Raw genomic sequence first — 15,005 nt, forward strand, 5'->3', positions numbered from 1 at the left:
ACCTCTAAATAAAGCCAGGTCCACACCTTTTTCTACTTAGGGATCTTAAATGCTACTTGACCTTCAGGTTTAGAGTGGTAAAAATTAATACAGTATTGATTAACTGGAAAAAATATATGAGTTTAGGTAGACCTTAAAAACAATATTTTTAAAATTAATTCCATCTACCTATTTAACCTTAAACATTTTTATATCACTTACTTCTTAAAACCAGATTTTGGAGCAATACAATAACGTTAAGAATAGACAAAAACCAAAAGGTTTTCAGTCTTTCTGTTGATACTGGATTTTAAAAAAATCTCATTATTCCTCTCTATATACAAATTTATTTCTAAACAGCTATAGTCCCTCATATACTCACTAAAAAAGATTGAGAGGAAAGCTTTGTAGTAAACCTTTCACTGAAGTGCCCTCATTTTATATCTCAATGGAATGAAAACACCATCAGAGACAGCAAATCATTGACAGATTATGACCTACCCCAATGGAAAATTGATTTACCAAAGTGACTCAAAGAAAAACTTCCCTTGCTACCTACAGCAGTTCTATATTTCAGTGATTCCATCCCATACACACTGAAAGGTTGGCTGTATTTAGTTTTCAGAATTCATATAACTGGAATGTGTTTTTATAGGCCTCACATGCACTGGGTCATTAAGAAAGAGACGTAAATAAGTAGGAATCTAAGGAACTTGGAGCCAAGAGGCAAAGAGATTACCAGAAGCAAACAGCCAAGGGCCTCACTTGAATTTCTGAAAGCCATCAGCCTGTGGCCATGCAAACACTGCCCTTGGCAAAGCCAAGCGCTCATCTCCTCAGGCATGGAGCTCGCACATCTCTTGGTTTGCAGTCATCATCTGGTTCTGCCTGGCAGAGATTTACTCGTGGATGTTGGTCCAGCTGCACACTTGATCACAGAATTTGTTATGAAAGCAAAAAGTTGTGAACATTAAAGCACCACTGTGCAACACCCGGAACCACCTCATTATAAACACTTTTTATGGTTGCTGTAATCTGTGCCTCTACTTCTCCATTAACGCTTTTTAAAAAAAAAAGTATTTTTAATAGATTAATAGATAAACAATATGGATCAAAAGTCACATTAACAAATTTCCTCTCAAATCCTTGTGGGTCAAGCCATCATAACTCTACTGATTCAGATAACGACACTATTTTCTATCAATTGAGAGACCAGTCACATCTCACATTTTGCTTCATGGTCAGATATTATTAAATTGCTCATAATAACTATGGCATTCAATATTTCTATTCTCTAACTACTTTTTATAAAGCACACATGCCCCAGTATCACAGATATTAAATGGCACTTGTGCTCTTATGTCATCAGAGTTAGAGATTTATTTGAAGCAATCACATGAGGAATTCAGATTTAGCACCTTGAATTACCAGTATCTAAAGAAAATGTCTAATAAAGTGGAGCAGATAACTAAAACATTACAAGAAAGTGTCAAAACTATATTTCTGTTTCTACTGAGGTTTGAACACTGGCTGATAAACACAGAAATACCTACCTCCAGCCAAGAATGGCAGTAATTCTAAGATCCTCTCCAAATGATAAAAGAGATTCCCATAGACTCAAAGATTTTGGTTTTCTTACCAAATAATCCGTTATATTCCAGGTCCTCAAATAGGGCTTGGATGGTTCCCAAAACTTGCTGCTGGTACCTGCAGGGAGACAATCTCCCTTCATTAATAGTCCCTGATGACAAATATGAAACCATTGCAGCTCCAAAATTTTTATTTTCCATTTCCCCACTAATCAAAGGCCACATCAGTCGTAATCTGCTTTGCATGTAGCCTTGTAATATTCAATCAGACTCTCAAACACACATTGTAACACAGGTGCAGTTAAACAAAGATGCTAAGCCTCCAAGAGCATTGCTTTACATCTTAAAATTTGACAAACAGCATGCAGAATCTTAACCTGTATCCTACAGGATATAAAGACAATGCATACAGAGTCAGTTGAAACATTTAACAAGACAAAAGAGATCAAACCAGATTTTGCTGCTATGCTGCAAAATGAAAACAAATGGGTATTCATCTTTGACTGCATGTCTCCTTCACCACAGGGTATAGCTTTAATTTCCCATAAAATGCTTCAGCATTTACTTTTTTCCCTGACAATCAGTTCCGTAAAGTTGTTCCACCTTTCTTGTTCACCAGATATTGTGCATGTAACAAAGCTTTTTTTTTCCCCCTGTGCTCCTGTTTAGGTATGTAATAATCACCTTTCTTGCTGGTCAGTTTTCTGATGCCTTCTATCCAAGCTTTGCACACCACAGGCCTCATTACTAAAATGACCTGCAAGAACTGTGAGGCTTGAGTTTTTTCCCCATTTGTTTTACTGCATTTGACAAAGGTAAGATGTCTGCACAGTATTACAAGGCACATACCCGACACACCACTTTTCTGATCCAGCATCCTCCACAGCAGCCATAGCAGAATAAAGCCTGTGTCAGTCATTCAGAGCAATTCAGCTTTCCTTCTCTCAATGGTCCTAATGTTCTCCCTATGCTGAGAATCCCAGATGAATTATCCAGATGATTATATTGGGTCTGGCTGAGCTGGAGCTCATTTTCCCCAGGCAGCCCTCCCAGGGCTGTGCTTTGCCCCAGGAGCTGGAAGGGAGTTGGTAACAGCCCAGAGTTGTGGCTGCTGCAGAGCAGGGCTGGCTCAGCACCAGCGCTGTCTCTCAGCACCCCAGCCTGAGGCAGCAGGCTGGCACTTGGCAGGATCACAGCAGGGGACGCTAATAGGACAGTGGACCCACATTGACCATGTATCATCAGCTTGGACACAAAAGCCAAAAGGAGTTGGAAGTGAGGGCATTCTTTGTTTACAACATTTCGCTTCTGGAGCCACTGTTGTGAGAGCTGAAGCCTTGCTTCCTGGGAACTGTCCAGACAAAACCTGCCAATGAGAAGCAGAAAGTTAAAGTTTGGGGCTTTATTTTCCTGTGCTTGTGTGCACATAACCTTTTGCTTTAGGAACCTGCTGTATCTCAACCTATGAGCTGTCTCCCTTCTAATTTTCTCTCCTCTGTTCAGCTGTAAAGGAGTAGTGCTAGAGCAGCTTGGTGGGGGCCTAGCATGCAGCCAAGGTCAGCCCACCACAGCCCTTTTTGGTGCCCAGTGTAGGTGAGACCTACAGTTGGCAATTTCACATTAATCATCCTGCAGTTACAGCAGTTATTGGGCAGCAGGACAGGGAGTTGGCAGCTGAGCTGCTTATCTCCTTATTTGCCAAGTTTGGGAATGGGCTTACACAGCCAGTGGCTCTGTGCTTCACCCTGGCACTGATGGCCTTGCTGTGCTGGGCAAGATGTTCATTTAAGGAAGATCTTGTGGAGTCCCCAGGAAAGCAGACCACTGCAGATGAAGGAATCCAGCACCTGAGAGATTTAGCAGTGCTAGAAGACATCTATAATGACAGCTAAGAAAAAAGTTAGTGTAAAAAACTTGACAATTTATTGTGGAAAGATTCTTCAACTCCTTGAGTTTGTATTGCAGAGCACTGTGGTCAGCAGTGGTGGAGCAAACACAAGAGAGCTCTTCCCACCATTGTCACTGCATATGAGTAAATGGAAGTATAAAATGCATCAAGGCAGAACAGGGTAATCCTTTTAGGCTTAAAAAGTTATTTCCTACAGGACTTGTACAGAGAAATTGATATGTTAAGTTAACTCTTGAAATTAAAATACTGAAAGGAAAGTACACAAAGTTTAACTAAAGGACTCAGCATATGAATTAAAACATTTGTCTTGCCAAAAGAAATGTCATCAGATGGCCTTTCTTTCAAAAAAACAAATAAACCATAGAATAAAACATGCCTTTTGGGGTTTTTTGCAGTTTCACACCAACACCTCAATATTTCTGATCTCATTTGTGACATAGTGGAATATATGAATGTAACATGATAAGCTTTAAAACTGCTGACATAAAATTCAAAATCCATTTTACACTTTTGAACCAAATAACTTTGGAAGAAGAGAGTGTTTGCTGGGTGAATTTCAATGACTTCTTCCAATTTTAATACAACTGCATTACAATTACCATATTTGCAAAACAAAGAGCACAAACCAGAAAAGCATAAAAAGAAATGGATGATGACATTTGCATTTGCAGAGTACATTCAATGTAAGTTTGATTTTTTTTCTACTCAGCATCACAAATGTGTTTTGAAACCTCAATGTAGTAAGCATTATGTGTTCATTTGAGGAGCTGCATTTGCATTTAATTTGCCTTCAATGGCTGGATAGGATATTAATTTTGAAGCCTTATAATAATTTCTAATTAAATAATACTATGACCTAGACATGAAAAATCTACATATTTTTTACATTTTTCACTCAACAATATCCTGCTTTTATTACATGCCTAAAAATAGAAAGTTTTAGGACAAAGTAATTTCATGTTTTTAAAAAGCATGCTATATTTTTCAGTATTTCCCTTGAAACCTATTTTAATGTAGAAGATTAGAGAGAACTTTTCGTTAGTTTTTTTTAATACATATTACTAATAATTCATTATAGATCTCTTTGATGCTGGGAGTCCTCAAAGCTCTCCAGGTGTCTAAGGCTCATCAGGTACTGAGAAACCCTCACCTGAATCTAAGTGATTAGAAAAGTAAACCTAAGAAATTTTATTATGCCATGGCAGCCTTACTAGGGTTAGGATATCAGGTTCTGGAGGGAAGAACAGTCACTAGTGTTGTAACACCACTGATTTGATGACTGAGAGTCCTTAAGACTTGTATGTTTTAATAACTAAGCAAGACAAAACAAAGGGTGAAAATGGAAGAAATTAATTGTAGTAGACTTGGAGGTGGGAGAGAAATGGATACACAGAAATGGAAGGTCATTCCAAGAATTAATACAGCTGTAAAACTTGTTGTGACAAAAACTGAGACCTTATTCTACAGAAAAGAATTCCGCACAAGCAGTGCTGTGTGAACAGAGAATTACCTCTGACCAAAGCCTTACAGAAACAGCTCTGCAGACACTGACAGCCAGCACAGTGATCCTAAATTTTGTCACTAAATTTGATTTCCTTTTGTTTTGTTTTTTTAAACTTACCTTCACTGTCATAATGGAAATGGTACCAGATAGGAAATAGAAGCAGTGGGGAGAAACCTAGGTTAGATGAAACTTAAATTTTTATTGCAATCAAGTTGGAAAACTTGAAGTGGCCCAGATATCACAGGGACACATGATATGAAAATAAATAAGTAGTTAGCTACGTTAGGTTTAATAAAAGGAGAGTGAAATTAGGGTTGCATGGGCAAAACAAGAGCAAACAGGGAAGGGAGACCACCTAGTGCAGTACATACAGGAGTTTACAGACAAGCAGAGAAATATTTTGTCAAAACAGCAGCAAACAAAAAAATTGTCCTTCTATAGTAATAGGGAAAAAAATGAGCACAAAGGCATGGTTGAAAAGCTCCTTACTCATGTCCTGTGAGTGGTTCCCCCCCTAGTGAAGAAATCCTTACACTCAAACTCCTAGGAGCCTCTTAGTCCAAACACAGTAGATGCTGTACACAAACAACACAAAATCCCAACATCTTCCATCCAGTTTAAATCAGGGTGAAGCATCTCTTTCTATATCTGCAAGCTGTTTAAGAACTTTTTAAAGCAAGTATTTAATGGACAACTGTGGGATAGAATTCTTGTTAAGACTGCATTGGGAGATCTCTATGCAATTAATTAATTAGGGACTTCCTTTTGGGAGAAATTGAAGAATTTAATCATGTATGTAAAACTGCACGAGTTCCTGAAGAATCAACACTCTTCCTGGATTCTCTGTCATCATGCCAACTGCACCAGTGTTAGTTCCTCATGACAGAGAAGGAAACAGAGCTGGTATTCAAGCTGGTCACAATTTAAAATACTGGCCACTGGGACTCATGTTCAGTTAAGACATTTGTGGTCTCACAGATTTCCACAGTTAAGAGAGAAAAATTAGTTCATGTCATTTAGGTATCAAAGGAGGCTGGTGAACAGCTGGCTGAATTCAAAGATCATTCAATTCAGTTTTTAGGGTCAGAAATAGATAAAAGTTCAGTATTACTCAGAAAACATTCAGGCACAGTAGGTGCTAGTTTTGATAGCAAATTCATCAGTATGGGAGATCTTGTCATAATGAATCCATAGATTCATTAAAAGCAAATTCCAAAATTTTGGCCATCTATTAGCAATGGGTAGGGAGTATATACAGAAGCCATTTCTGACAGATCTACAATGCAGTTTATAACCATCATGACTTAAACCTCTCTACACAAAAAGAATTAATGCCAACCACTCTTGTTGCCTTTTTTTTTTAGAGAGAATTCATTACTTCTTAAACACCACTTGAAAGACGTGGGAAGGAAATCCTTCATTTATCTTAAGGGGCTGCCATTAAGAGTGGGAATGATTGCATTGATAAAGTTGTTCTGATCCTACAGCTGACTCCAGCGACGCTCCTTTGTGAGTTCAGAGCTCCACCCACCCTGCCATACACCCACTGAGTCGTAAAATTGCTGGCTTATATAACTTCCTAATTCAAGGACTAATGAATGTTGGCAGTTTTTATTCCCAAGTGCATTTTCTCTTTCCTGATTAAAATTCAATTCCTATGAGAAATAGCAATGTATACTATCAGACTGTTCTACACAGAATATGTAGCACCTTCACAGCTGAGTAGAATAACACACAAAACCAGGAAGAATTTTGAAACTCCATCTGCATTTATCTTTTTGTATTCAGCATTAAAACAAAATCATCTACCCTCAACACTACATAAAGTTGAATCTATGCAAACTGCTGCAAAATCCTAACTCAGGTCAGTCAGGTCTTAACCACAGTAAGACCATACAGTCATTGCTTTTTATAACAGTAGTGTGGTCACACATGATTACAAAAAGCCCATTCAATGCTCACGGCAGAGACAACTCTTCCACAAATTTCCAGGCACTTGGATTACTTGGTGGCAGATGTGCAGAGTCAACCACAGCTCAGCTACTGCCACCCCCTCCGAGTGAATTCCTCATCCCAATGAATTAAGCACAGCCTTGAACTGACTGGTTGCATTACCTGTGACAGAATGTGCTATGATAGGAAAACCCACATTAATACTCCAGCTTTCTTACACTAACAACTTCATTTGAATAAAATACTTATGAACAATTAATAAGCAAAATTATTAAGACTAGAATAAATTGAATAATCACAAGATAAAAGTCCAAGTATTATCACTCACTTATCAAATGCTTTACTTCGTCTAAAGCATTACTACACACTCTAACAATGCATAAGTATTAAGTCCTGTATTTTCTTGTGGACAAAGATAGACAAGAACAAATTCTGACAAGACTGGCTGTAAGATTATCGTGTTGAATAGGGTTAGGCCAGTGATTTGTAAATTCCTAACTGTCATTCCTCTTTGTTCCCTCTTTCGATTGGGGTTTTGCTTTTTTGTTTTAATGTGATTTTGCTCTACTGTGAGATTTTGACACGTTTGGTAAAATCTGAAGCATTACTTAATGTGGGTACTAAAGAAAATCATCAAACTCATGCACTGTTTGAAGACTCCAGTGCCTAAAAATCCTATTTTTATCATCAGAGCTACTTTTCCACATACATCTGGATTTTTGAGCACTTGTCATAGTATATATCACCTAATTTATCACCTGAATAGGCATCACTTTCCTAAGCAGTTTGTTCCGGGAAGCCGCACAAATCTCTTTGTTCCCTCTAAATGAAAACAACATTATAGAAACTCTCCTACACCTGCTCTGCACTTCAAGTTTGCTTACAACAATGGTACAGTGGATTGTTAAAAAATATAAATTAGTCCCTATAGATGTTTACATTAAACTATTATTCACATTAATAAGTCAAATGTTCAAGGTTAGATATCTGTATTCATGGATACATGTAAAAATAGTATTTGCATGCAAACAGTATGAATGCCAAAGCCTGTGTAGGGCTGAGAACTGCCTGTCTTTTATATAAAAAAATTAAATAGCCTGTACAAGGTAATAAAAAGCAAAATTAACAGATGCTACTGGCCTGTATTTGGAATATCTGTTTAGCTTGACATAAATGAGAGGAGAAAATCTCGAATAGAACATTTAACACCAGGTTTTTCCTCCCCTGGCACTAATGCAGAAGAAGCATTGGAAGAATGCAATGGAGGAAAAAGTCTAGCTTCTAACTACTGAAAAGATTCTGGGAAAAGAGTGGAAGATCTTATCCACTAATTCTCTTGTATCCAGGAACAGGCACAGCCTTGCAGCACAGAAACTGAGGTTACTTGGAAAGAAATTATTGCTCTTCAAAACTCATCTTTTTGTTTCGTGATAGCAAATGCTCCAGGAATTATATAGCACAGAAAGGATACATTTTGCTTCTGAGAAATTTTGCAGCCATGAATTTAGACAATCTTTACTTTTACTACGCAAAACACACTGGTGTAACTTTGGTGGAATTCAGCATAGTTACATCAGTTTGTGGAGTGGTTAGGCCAGGACAGAAGTTTTGAATATGTGAGTCAAATATTGATACAATTTGGTTTCCCAAGATTATGTTTTGGGAGGCAGCAAATTTATAATGCTCCTGAAAACTAAATGGGGTATGACAGGTATGCTAAATTCTGCTTAGATAGCTTTCAGTGGGAACTGGCCCTTCTTCATAATTTAAATTCCCACTGTGCCATATTTTAATGCAAGAAACATGGCCTTCACTCACAGGATTTCCCCAGTTTTTAACTGCAGGGGACCAATAGGTCCTAGTTTGTGGTTTTATGATTAAGATTTCTCTAACCTTACCAAAAAGAAAAATAAAAGAGTAAAAGAAAAAACACCAAAGAAAATATATATACAGTCCAGTTAAAAAAAAGAAAAAAAGAAAAAACTAGTTCCAGCAACCTGTATATTTTAATAGAGCATAACATAACTAAAACGGAGGCCAGCATCACACAGTTCAAGTGCTTCTGCATTTTATGTGTATTTATTGTAACATGTGTGTTTGAAATGCATAGTTTTATCAATGATTCTTTTTAAGTAACAAATTCTATTTCATGCTATTGTAGGCTAATCCAAGCTCATTTTCTGTGGATTATGCCTAATTTTCTATGGACTGTCTCCAAGAGCTAACCAGAGCAACACCTCTCTCATCTAGAATCACAAGGCTGTCTACAGCTACTTTTTGTGTGTGCAAATGGAATTATCAAACCAAAAGGAGATTAGTGGCTATCTCAAATATGTATTTTCTTTAAAATATCCTTCAAGACATTCAGATTTTGATATTTTATAGCAATGTTAGCAATGTTTTACCTGAGAGTCCCTTTTAGGAAACACTAATAACCAAGAAATTAATTTCTAAATAATGGGGGGGGGGGGGGGAAGCCTGTTTAAAAAAAAGCATTGCAATTATTATTCTTTTAACAAAGAAAAATTAAATCAAAACAATTTTTTGTCAAACAGTGCATGAGTGTGATGAGTTTTTTTTTAGTGCCCAAATTTAGTCATGCTTCAGATTTTACCATATGTGCCAAAACCTCACAGTAAAACAATTTTCTGTCAAACAGTTTTAATAAATACCTAATGGCAGTGAAATATGTCCCTCCAATGAGTCAAGAAGCCTCTAGTATGCAAATGATTTTGGGAAGTTGATACTGGTAGAGTTAATGAGATTAACTCTAAGTGCATCACTTAAGTGGCTATTTATTAGCTCTAAGCTAATGAACTGGTTAAAATGTATAATTGCTCAGTCTATTTGTAATATTTGCTACAATTATTAGCTAAGTCACAGCACTTTGCAGCTTTGCCATGAAAAATTATTGTTCCAGAATCTCCAAGACTTTAGTGTAAACTTTTGTCTCCATTTAATTTTTCCTACCTCTTCTACTCCAATAATTGCAAATTACACAAAGAGACAACATTGTAGCTTTACTCAGTCATAAACATCTCACATCTTTACGACAACACATGAAGGACAGCTTGTACAAATAAAGGGGTCTGGGCAGCCAGACTTGAAATTAGCTGCTCAACTTTGCAAACTAAAATACTAAGGCCATTACCCTCTATTTCATGGAAAATTGTCTCCAGGGGGCAAAAACACCCCATCTTTTCATGGTTTTGTTCAAAAATATAACCTCTGGTGAAATTAATTTAACGAGCACAGCAATGTGAGTCCTTTCAGTTTGAAATACTTTGCACCTATATACCAAAATACCTTATTTAATTACTGAAAAAAATTACTTTTCAAGTATACCAACCACTGCAAAAAGATATTTAAACTTCTATGAAAAATTGCTTCAACTGTCTTTGTCCTTTACTGTAGGTCTTAATATTTTTTCAGAGATATTTTAAGATTTAGACGTGCACCATAATGGTTAAGCCATTGCAGTTTTGTCACAAGCAAAATTTTCCCTTCTGGTCTAAGTCTGAACCTTTCAGAGGCTCTGAACCTGATGTGATCAGCCAAGTGAGAAAGGGACATCTTGAGGGCATACAAAATTGACAGCTGCTTAGACACAATTAAGTGCCTATATCTTTTGGATGAATAGTCAGTCCAACCACTGTAAAATTTTCTAGATCCAATTCATAGCCATTAATAAAATATTATGAACATTGCTTGGCACAATCTATTAAATTTTACATATTTAATCCAAAACATTGTTTTGGATATTTACGGCGTATTATGTGAGACATTCTATTGTTTCAAATACAAATATCCACCCAAATTCCAACATAATGGAGGATACAAAACAGCAAACCTTTAGCTGCAAACGATGACAGAGTTAAAAAACATTCTTGAAGAACAAAATACTTTGCCACAAGTTTGAAGACCAAAAGTCTGGAAGTGTATGACCTAGATTTTTACAGCAACTGGTCATTTTTGAATCTTCAGTATTTGCATGCTTGACTCCAGGCAGCCTGATTTTCAGACACTGCATTATGTTTCTCTATTTGCAATGCAAACTCTTTCACCAGGCAGTAAATTCGAAATCCCAGAATGAAGGCACTCAGTTCCACTAATTCCTTTCTAAGATCCTGGTGGGGTGGTGGACCCCAGATAAAATCAAATCCATTTAGAGATGTGATTTTTTTTCATTCAATTGACACTTTGCAGGCATGCAATGTAAAAGGAAAACAAACACAATAGCTCTCTAAATTTTTTTTAATTATTTTCACCAGCCTACTTATCACATATTAAAAAAAAAAAAAGTCCTCACTTCAAACAGACAGAAACAGCTTGTCTTTTCTCTGGTTGTAATTATTGGGCTGCTCAATCTAATTCTGACATCAATTTCACAAGTGATTTTCCGCTCAGGGTTTACCAACAAAAATAACTTGGACAAGAAAACTAAAGGCTGGTTTGCCCAGCTAATACTTTATTTCTTACTTCTACTTGATATAGAAGCTGTACTTGGGATTTCATCTTTAATAATGATCACTTAATTAAATAACACACCAGTGGTTTAAGTTGTTCTGCTTTTCTGGAATTTGATGAAAAGGGGTGTAACAGTTGACAAGCACTTGCACTTAAAAGAGAACATATCTTTGATGTCAAGTGTGTCTAAAGGATTCTCAAGTAAGAGTAATATGAAAATGGGCTCACCACCACTCAATCTATTCCCAACAGTTACCTGCTGGTCTAAGTGCCCCTGCACCATTATAAAAACCTGTCAAGCATTCAAAATCAATTACACACAGGATGTCAAAAGCTGCCACGCCAGCTGTCCTTTCAGTGCCCGGCAGCTCTCGCTGCCCATTTCCAGTTAAAACTCACCGAGCTGCGCCACTGCTTTCTCAGCTGTGATTCACTGCAGCCAGGATCTGACCTCTACACACCTTCACACACAAACATGAATGTTTATACACAACAATTGTCTTCTTAATATTTGCATAATTACAGCAATAATGAAAAATTAAAGATATTTCAGGACATATTAGCATCAAGCTACAATTGTAAGGGGAAAACATTAAGTACTTTAGTTGTTCATGTGTGTTGCCTTTTTCAGTGCTTGTATATGACACTAAAATGGAAAGGCAGGTTTCAAATATATCTCCTGCTGTCTCTTCTACACAGCACATGGACTTTAAAGCATTTATTTACCATGACATGCAGTAGGAATGAATAGTGCAATTATTGAAAGATGTGAGTCCAAAAAGAATGGCTCCATTTGGCTACAGAAGCAGCTCTCCACATCGTATGAGTCACGTATTACTCCCAGTGCTAAAAACTGTTTCATATCCACAAACTTGGAGGGACAAGTTGCTCACCTAGGTATTGATAACTATATTTGATGTAACACTCGACTACAAAATAAAATGTCCCATCGCTAAGCTCCATCTACTCACTTTGCGATAAATTATTTCCATTTTACTGTTACTTGTTGAGATAGGTTTTTTCCCTTTCCATGTGAATTTTGACATTCTTTTTAGTGGAGGAATTTCTATTTCTGCCATAAAGATTTAATTCTTCCTGAGAAGTACGCTCTCTTCCCAGGCAAAGCTTTTCAATAGTTCCCAGAATTCATAGAAGATCCTTCTATGGTCTTTCACTGAAACCAAAACTATAATGGAAACATTTTGTTTTCCTACAATGTTTTTCAGTCCAAAAGTTTTAAAAATCTTTTCAAACTTTTTGAAGAAAAATCAAGGCTTCTGAATTGAGAGCATCTGTTCTGACACAATTCTATTGCAAGAAAATATTCAAAATACTTTATTTTAAGTCCAGTGTGAAAAAAAGATCAAATCAAAGCTGTTGTGTGGAAGAACTGACATACCCCAAAAAAGCTGAGAAAAGTTTACTGATAGTGTCAGGGACACTTTGTAATAGAAGTGCATGAGGAATTAAACATGAGATATTTGTCAAAAACATTTGTAGACACACTTAGTGTGTGACTGTCTTTGCTGGAGACAGCACAAAATGCCCCTTTTGATGCTAAGGGAGCCAACAGCAAAGCCCACTGTGCCATTTCAAAGGTACCTCTAGTGACAGCTGCATTCTTCTGGCATTCATCAGATTCACACTTGCTTTGCAAAACCTCTATGAAATAACCCTTAGCATATTTTAAAGGAGCCCAGCCTTCCCACAGAGCTGCTTTTGCTGCTCCCTGCAAAGCTGGGTGCCTTGCCAGCAGCCATATGTAGCTGTGAAATGGAGGTTAAGTCACACAGCACAGAGAGGCCCCAGCACTGGGATTTTAGGAGAGTGTGGCTCCACATGTGCTAACGAGCAGTGTGGTGACATTCTGTCTCTGATACACACCATGTATTACAGCTATGGAAAGCTCTAGACACATTTCACTCTTGTTTTAAACCAGCAGGAAAGAGTGCCAAATGTTTGGGGGTTTTTATCATGGAATAATCACGTCTTGATGAATATACATAACTACCAGTAGCACTGAAAGATGAGGGCAGTCCTCAAAAAGATCAGTGTTTTTTCACATGCATACATTTTAAACAAATGCTAAACTTAATGTCCGTGTTTAAAATTGAAAGCATGCTCTCTAGAATAAAGCAATCAATGTTGTACAATATTAATACTTGTATTTTGAAACAAAAAAGGAAAATAAACTCCCAATTTATCTTTACATTCAGTCACTTGTTAGAGCCTTCTCAAAAAAGTTTTAATTGTCCCATGCACTGACTATAAATAAAGCCCTCTTACAAAGCCCTCAGAAAAGCATCAATTTAGCAAGTAACAACTTTACCTGTCTCCATTGGGCCTTTGAGCACAATCTCTCCCAAGACTACACAGAATCAAAGACTTTGTGCTTCACTGCTCAATGAAGTTCTCCAGTGCTACAAAAAAGGAAGTGTTCATTAAATGTACTACTACTATTAATAATAGTTTGAGTGATAACAACAGCAGATGAGTCATACAAATACATTTTAACAAATGAAACAGGGCAATTCACTTTCTCTCCAAAATGCTTTGACACTGCTGTAATAAATTGATTGTCTCTCAAATGAACATATATAATAGTTTCCAAGGTTACAGAGGGCTGCAGTCCTGAAAAGGTTTTGTGCTCATTTGAATGTACTGAAAACTTTGCACTCGTGGCTCAGCACAATGGTACTAACGTGGTGATGGCCCATTGCTGTCCATGCTGTCAATTTTGAATCATCTGTGAAAACACAGAAGGATGAAGTTGGATGGCCTGAATAAATTACTGGATGCAGTACTGTTCACATGATCATCTTTAGAAACTTGTCACTGGCAAGCTGAGATGTTAATTTGTTTGAAAGTAGAATGATTTTGCTAGTTTGAAATGTTTCTTCATGCTTGGAAGCAGCTGCCTGTAATGCCCATCTGAAGAGTGAAGAGTGGGACCAATAAAAGAAAAAAATTAATGTTTGTTTTAATAAAATGTCCCTTTAGTGACCCCACCAACTTAGAAAATGTCACCATCTATCAGAATCATCATCTCAACATGAACTAGCTTCTCTGAAAAAGGTCAGAAATCAAAACTAAATGCAAAAAATCCTTACAGAGAAAAACAAATCGGCTGAAATACCAATAGTGCTTTACAGCAAGAATGCTCTACAAGCAAAAATGGTTAAAAAACAAGTTTTGGGACTGCTTTCATGATGAAGATTGTAACAATGAGTTTTTGGTGGGGGGTGACTCTTATTTAATAGTGGACAGGAATAATAGTTAACTGTGACCCAAACCCCTGCTTAAGAGGGAATTAAATTCAAGATGGTAAAGACATCAATTAAATAAAACTACAATGGCTGCAACCAGACAAACTGAGGCCTTACTTCACATCACCTTTTATACAGACACTTTATCAGCACATCTGTGCAGAGTGAGCTAAATCTACCTTAATCAAACTGAACAAAGGTGTTGTGACAGTGAACAAATACAGCTGGGCAAGACCAACAATACAGAAAAAGGATTCTTTGTTCAGCTGACCAGCAAATGTCTGTAAAGACCTATGAACTGCTGAGAGCAATGTTACAGAATGCTTTGATGACTTGGG

At 37.1% G+C, this 15,005-nt stretch overlaps 1 long non-coding RNA gene across 2 annotated transcripts in view; it reads right to left on the reverse strand.

Annotated features, from left to right (window-relative positions):
- Nucleotides 1–15,005, reverse strand: part of LOC102073469 (uncharacterized) — a 68,621-nt gene that overhangs the window by 20,042 nt on the left and 33,574 nt on the right. Inside the window, exons 2-5 of one of the 2 annotated variants that reach the window (XR_003380414.2) lie at nucleotides 13,731–13,821; nucleotides 11,801–11,862; nucleotides 2,418–2,934; nucleotides 1,619–1,686 (exon numbers count right to left, since the gene is read on the reverse strand). This is a non-coding gene — a long non-coding RNA (uncharacterized LOC102073469). The remainder of the gene's footprint in view (nucleotides 1–1,618; nucleotides 1,687–2,417; nucleotides 2,935–11,800; nucleotides 11,863–13,730; nucleotides 13,822–15,005) is intronic. The other variant, XR_012581381.1, reaches the window with a different exon arrangement.

Source organism: Zonotrichia albicollis, chromosome 8 (assembly GCF_047830755.1).
Source record: "Zonotrichia albicollis isolate bZonAlb1 chromosome 8, bZonAlb1.hap1, whole genome shotgun sequence".
Taxonomy (NCBI): Eukaryota; Metazoa; Chordata; class Aves; order Passeriformes; family Passerellidae; genus Zonotrichia; species Zonotrichia albicollis.